We start from the raw sequence: 7,422 nt of genomic DNA on the forward strand, positions 1-7,422 counted from the left end.
CCAGCTGACCCAAATCAGTGGGCCGGGTCAGTCGGACCGGGAACCGGTCTGACCGACCCGAATCCACGTGGATTCGGTCAACTAAATCGTGCACAACCATCGAACCGGCCGGTTCGACCGGTTCGATCCGAATAATTAAAAACCGACGTTTAAAAAATAATTTCAGATCCGATTTTCCAATTTTAAACAATTTTAAAGCTGGAAAAATTCTAAACAATATTTCAAAAATATTTTAAACTTACGAAAACTCCCAATTACATAATACGACTATCACTACTTTAATAAATCGAACATGCATATTAAAACGAAACGCAATTAATTGCGCAACGAGCTCTGATACCACTGTTGGGATTCGGGCACGTGTACGCAGCGGAAAACAAAAACTTTATGCGAATTAAACAACTTTAAAACACACATAGTACATGCCCGACAAATTAAATCAATTAATCGCGTACCTTTGCGCTTCCAGCGAAATTAAAAACAACATACATGCTAATAAATTCAATCGAATTTAAATCAACTAACATGCTCGCGTTTAAACCAAATAACATGCTTACAATGATTTAATCGATTACACATAATCACATAAAATCATACGAAACAAACATGAAATAATAGTTTAAACATAATCGAATCGAAACTAGGGTTTCGCGTGTTTACCTCTTGAAGCGTGAGGTAGGAGCGTTTAGCACGTCGTGATTGCTACGGAAACCAATCCGTACAATCGGGGCAGCAGCGGTGCAGCGGCAGCAGCGGCGCGTGAGGTCACGGCGGCGCGTGAGTTTCACGCGCGAACTTCCGGGCGGCGCGTGGGGCAGCGTGCGGCTTCGGCTCGTGCGTTGCTCCTCGGTTCTTCGATCTACGATCTTCCTCCTCTCGGATTTCACCTCGTATACTTCGATCTACTAAAACGTGGCACTAGACACGAAGTAGTTAGAATAAAACGGAAGAAACGAGAAAGAAAAGAATACCGAATGGGATCGGCCAAGGGATGGCCGATTCCGGCGACGGGGCGGCGTCAACGGCGGAGGTGGCCGCGCGAGAGAGAGAGGTGGACGGCCGCTTTAGGGTTAGGGTTTGTTGTGTGTGTGCAAGGTCTATAAATCATGTATTTATAGTCCCTTGCATAAAACCCTAGCGGGCTTAAGTTGGACTGGGCCCAACAGCTTAAGCTCGTTAGTTCCTTTACTTGCTCGTCTCTCTCAATTCAATGACCGAAAAATTTCAACGATTGCATTTTCGGAATCATTATAACTTCCTCGTCATTACGAGTGCCATCTCTTATTTTCCAACTTTCCAAAAGTGGAAACCCTAGTTCAGTGGACTTTCTAAATTTGGAAACTTCCCGATTTAGAAAGTTCACTAACACGTTCACCTATTCTTTTCCTTTTCTGATTCTCATTCATAATTCCAAATTACGAATGTTGGACTCAATCATATTGACTTCCAATTATGCAAAGATAAACTATTTTATCTCTGACCGTTTATTCAAAGATCTCATGTGCACGAGCAGTGTGACCCTCGATGGTTCAGGTGTAAGCTAGCCGTGGGCCCACAACCCTTTGTGGTCAAAACTCGTCCCCTTCGAGTTACGATTAAGATGAAGCTCGTTTCACCTTAATCACCCAACGAATCAAGATTGGCGTCTAGCAACTACGCGTCATGATTCCCTAGATACAAATGAAGTGCCTGCAAGAACCTTTTTGATATAGTTAACGTACAGTACGATCCATTCGATTCATATGTCCCGATTGAACTAGAGGAATTGGTTCATCGAGACCTCCTTAGTAGTTCAATGATTGTGCGATCGTTCTAAGTGTTGTAATCGTTACGTGCATGACTTAGAGAATAGAATTCTCTAATCATCACTTAGTCAGCTCTGGCCAGAGACTTAGAGATTACAAACTTTCAGAACACACAGGACATCCAAGACTATTCTAGCGATCGAATCCCCGATACAATGCACAGACATCCCACTAGATTTCGGTCTGCACGAACACTGGCCCTTGGGGTGGTCCTCGGTGGAACTCAGGGACAGGTCACGATACAGCTGGTCCTCTAGTGAAGTCACGGTGATGTCTAGGTCATAAGGACTAATGGTGTACAACTATACCATAGATATCTCTACTCGATTATTGAGAACCACTTAGAGATTTCTAGGGTGAGGGAGTTCAGTGAACTCGTCAACTTACGAGCACCCACTTATGCATGCCGATATCATAATACCGTTTACTGATGAGATGCAGTACACATACACTAAGTGATAGTCTCTTAATGGGAAAGGCCAATATCATCATTTGTGGCGTAACCCTTCGACTAGGAACACGTTTAACAGTTATAATACTAAAGTAAATATCTCATGATCCTAAAGATCAATTACTAGTACTTGTAATAACTGTAAGGACTATATCTATGCTTGTGACAAAGGGACAAAGATATAGAATGCCAAGATGTTTTATCATTAATACGAATAAAGGTTCGTTTATTACAATAATAAATACGAAAGACCACAGCCACATGTTGGCTTGTTGGTCACCTACGCTAACACTCCTCCAGTCCAAAAAATTCTTCTCTTGGCTGGATTGAAAAGACTTGGAGTAATGTTTATCTTTTTTTCTCAAATCCATAGGAATGGGGAATAAAACACCTTTTGGAAAGGGGAAATTGGGGTTTTACTACGAAAGAAGTTGTGGCAAAAGATAAATCCCTTGTTTTTCATTGTTATGTTTATGGAGAGTGTAAATGAGAAAGACTACCTTTTTAACAGTTGCAAGCACTATTTTTGTCATCCTATTATAAAACTTGTTTAGCATAATCAAAATTCAGAACAAGGGTTCTAAACATGGTACAATAACACCCATGGATGAGGTTCTCCGGAGAATTAACTTGCTCGAGGCTACTTTAGTGGGTATGGTTCTTCATCATTTTAGGGCAAAAGATTTATTCTTGGTTTGTGTGTGTGCATGTGTTATTTTTATGTCAATACATTTCATATGTATATAATTGGTGTTTCTATATGTTGGTCTTATGATGTAATACAGTAACAGGGTTGTTTTTTCTTCCTCATTGGATTTTTTTGGTGAGAATTTAAATTCGAGCAGTTGGTGAGACTTAAACATGGAAATTCACTTGTATGTGTGTTGTGTACGTAGGAAAAACTAATGTTCCTTTGTTATAATGTGTCATTTTCTTCTGTCTTCTTAGGGCATATTTATTTGCTTAGTTCTTTATTAATTTGGATGTTAAATTAATTGGTCGGAGAGTCATTCAAAGCTATTAATTTGCCTTAAAAAAATGAAAAATAAAAAATAAAATAAATAAATAAAAAGAGAGTGAATGCTCTAAATGAAAGCAAATAGATAAATAAATAAAGGTGATTGATTATATACCACCCCTTGACATGATCTTCGAGCCACTTATTCAATATCTCTGTCACTTGTCACAGATAGAGAGTGAGAGGGAGAGTTGTTGTCTGTTTGGAGTTTGGACAACAAAAACCTAGTGGATTAGGTTTTTGTGGAATATTCTATTTTAAAATGGGCCATTTATTTCACCACTAACTTGACTTTTTTTTTTATCTTTGTTCATTGTTCGAGAGTGGGAGGGAGAGTTGTTGTCTGTTTGGAGTTTGGACAGCAAAAACCTAGTAAATTAGGTTTTTGTAGAATATTCTATTTTAAAATGGGTCATTTTTATTTCACCACAAACTTGATTTTTTTTTTTTTATCTTTCTTCATTATTTTATGGGCAACCCATTACATTTATTTTTTTATTTCTAAATTTATGAATTTTGTTTTTGCAAATACATCATACCTCTTACTTGAAAAGAGTTCAAAAGAATTCCAAAGCTTATATAATATATATATATATATATATATATATATGAAAGTTGAATTGCACAAGATGATTCTAATCCCTGATTTAGATTATTTTAGATATTTGATTTTATCCCTATAGTTGATTGTGTTACAGAAATGGTCTTTTGCAAGTAAATTCAATCTTGAATTTGTTTTGCAATGTAGTCTTCGATCTTCTCAAACATTGAATTTCTTGAAACAATATTGTAACTGCTCTTGCACATGCATATATTTAGCACTCATACAGTCATTGTATTCGTGTTTAGAAACAAAAAAATAAATGGAATTAACCATTTTTTTCGTATTTAGTAGCACATAATGATATGGATTGCTTGATCTTGAAATGTTTTCTATCTTCCTTGGATTTATAATCGGCCATATGCATCATTACATGCAAAACCTGATTGAAATAATTGCCAAAACTCGAACTTCAAAACTAGAGATCAAAAGGCTTGAAAAAGAAAAGTTGCAGCTTGAGGAGAAGAAAGAAAAAACTTTATCTGAAGTTAAGCTGTTACAAAAGGAAATAAGTCAGAATTTGAATAAGTTTAAGAATGGATGCGGTTCAAAAAGATAAGCTAGTCAAAACTGCAGAAACACACGTTGCTTCTCTACAGAGACAAGAAGCGGATTTGCTTCTAGAATACGATTGACTTCTAGGAGATAACTAGAATCTTCAAAACCATACTCGTGGATACAAGAGGTGAAGAGAAGATGGAACATTTGTAAGAATCATAAATTGATTTTGTTTTGTTTTTTGACACCAAATGAATGATGACTTTTTGACGTTTACTAAGGTAGAAAGATCTTCGGTTCTTGAGAATTGTAGATCTAATGTAGTGTAAATAAAATAAATGTACATTTCTATGATGTTACTAAGGTTGATGAGTATTGGGACACTTCTATTCAGAGAATTACGATCAAGTCGACTGCACATTAATTTATAAGTCCAACTTAATATAACATAAGTGATTAATGCCAAAATATAGATGTACGAAAAATTAATATGATGTTTTTATTTTCACTCACATAATTACATTTATACAATTAATACGTATAGCCTACCAAAGAAGGAAATATTTTCACAAAATAAAAATTCAAAAGTGAAAATTTTAGTTTGTAAAACAAAATATTTGATTGTTCACGTGAAAATTCAGAAGTGACAATTTAATTATTCACGTGGTCAAGAAACAATCTCAGATAAATATAAACGACCAATCCTCCAAGTCAAAGGAGAATATCCCTAATAAATATAGATTTATTAACCAATAAATCTACTAACGGCTACTAAATATCAAACAAATAATAGTTATAGCAATTCCGCTTAAATATCATCACAACTCTCTCGTCCCCTATCTTCTTTCGGCAATCTCTCATGTAAGTATCATCACAAGTACTGCTATAACATTCAATCGATAAATGATTTTCAAAAACAAAAAATATTATAGTTGTACATATATGATTATAATCATATTTTATTTGCAGGGATGGTGGTAAACAATCCTGGAAGCAAAAGCGCAAATTCAACTACAATGACAATTCGTATTGGGAAAGTAATCGGAAGTATGTGAAGGTTCTGTTATTTTTGTCTTTCTTGTTTCGAAATATATAAAAGCAGTAATTTTATGATTAATTTACTGAAAATTAATTTTATGATTAATTTGCTTAAAATTAATTTTATGATTAATTTGTTGATATCTACACATAATCATATATGGGATGTCAAGCTTTCAAAAATCATGGACTACATCAAAAAAATATGGAGTCATACAATGAGATGCACAAGAAAAAAATGTCAAAATTTAATTAACGAAAAGATATGCCCCTCCAATTGAACATATTATTAATAACATTATTTATATGGTTATATTCAAAATTATCTTTATGTGCTAATACTGTTTGTGTATGTGCTTACTTAGACCCCAAAGTTCGAGCATAGAACCTCAATTTCAAAGTTGTTAGATGTAAATAAAACCCTTTGAAAAAAACTCAGATAGAATGTATTGAGTCAATGGGGTTTGGATCATTTGCTAGATTTCAACTGTATCATTTGGACAAAGGGATACTGAGATGGATAGTAGAAAGATTCGACCTAGGTAACAATTGTCTCAACATACGCCATCATTGTTATCCATTGGATGATATAGATATTGAAAATGCTTTCGGTGTACCTGCCACTGGTCAAATCATTGTATTGGACAACATATGCTCAAATGGGTTGCAAAAATATGGAAACTTATTCACACTCATCGATGGACGAATAGACATGAAAAGTTTGATTGAAAACCTTAAAGCATGTGATAATACGGGTGATGAATTTAAGGTTATGTATATGGCCTTGTTGTTTGACACAGTGTTGTTTCCCAGTTGTTGTCAAAACTTAACAATACATTATTTGAATCCTTTTCTGGCGATAAACAACATTAGAGAACTTAAGTGGGCGAACTTTATTTTGGAGGTTCTAAGTGATGGATATATATATATATCATTTCTTCAGGTATAATTTAATTATATCAAATGCAATACGATAATTACATTTACCACATTGTCTTGTTGAAATAATATCTTTATTTTTTACTTACAGGTGTTCTTTTTTGCGACTATACGACCAAAAATTTCGCAGTGTACCATCAATTTAACATCTGAATGACCTTTCATTGACTTTGTAATGAGGCAAAGGGTCGGTTCTTTGATGTCTGATTTATAGAAAAGTGGAGAATATTAGAGTGAGAATGTAATTACTCAATATATGTTGTCCTAGTAATTATGATTCTCAAACTCATTTTATAATTCAATTGTAATCCATTTTTCTGGCATGCACCTTCGTTTTCAGGGAAAGTCCCACGTTTAGTCAAAGAGCAAACAAAATGAGGACAGGGGTGCTGAAGTTTTCAAAGAGGATGTGATTAACCATTCGCACAAGACACGTCACAAATAGCAAGCGCACGATAACTTTCACACAAGAACAAAACTATTGTTATTAAGTGCACAAGAAGCGAGCCATGATAAACGGATAACTGGTAGCGAGAACCAAATAGCTCATATAATCATTATTATGGATAATTTCTCCGTATACTATTGCCTTATATAAAGCTTTTCATCTATACGACTTGCCAATATAAACAATAAAATTACTTTGTACTTTGACGCATGTGTTTATTGTTTTGAATCCAAAAGACTATCATAATGTATGTTTCAGAATTATGAAGACCGCAATGCCAACACTTTTTTATCAAGTTCATAAAATATACACCAGTAAATGTACTTTTTGAAAAATATACATGATAAAATGAGAATTTTACATATCAAGAGTCAATGGCATATGAATTAGTTATATAATGTTTGCTTGATAAGGACACTCGAAACAAAATGAAGCAGAAGTTTTACGCACAAACCTTGTTGCATGCCAAAGGTATTATTTCTCTATTAGCCTAATAACACAATCACCAAGAACAACAACAGCTAAATAATAATTTATAATTTACAACTATATAATCAATGTCAGTGACGGAAGAATACAACATGTAAAGAAACTATTAATCTACTACTCCATGATTCTTTGTGT

At 34.7% G+C, this 7,422-nt stretch overlaps 1 pseudogene; it reads left to right on the plus strand.

Moving 5' to 3' along the window:
* The first annotated feature begins 2,742 nt into the window (after nucleotides 1–2,742).
* LOC148768542 (uncharacterized) lies at nucleotides 2,743–4,564 on the plus strand (annotated as a pseudogene).
* The last annotated feature ends 2,858 nt before the right edge of the window (nucleotides 4,565–7,422 follow it).

Source organism: Erythranthe guttata, chromosome 8 (assembly GCF_056151865.1).
Source record: "Erythranthe guttata isolate IM_541 chromosome 8, IM_541, whole genome shotgun sequence".
NCBI classification, from domain to species: Eukaryota; Viridiplantae; Streptophyta; class Magnoliopsida; order Lamiales; family Phrymaceae; genus Erythranthe; species Erythranthe guttata.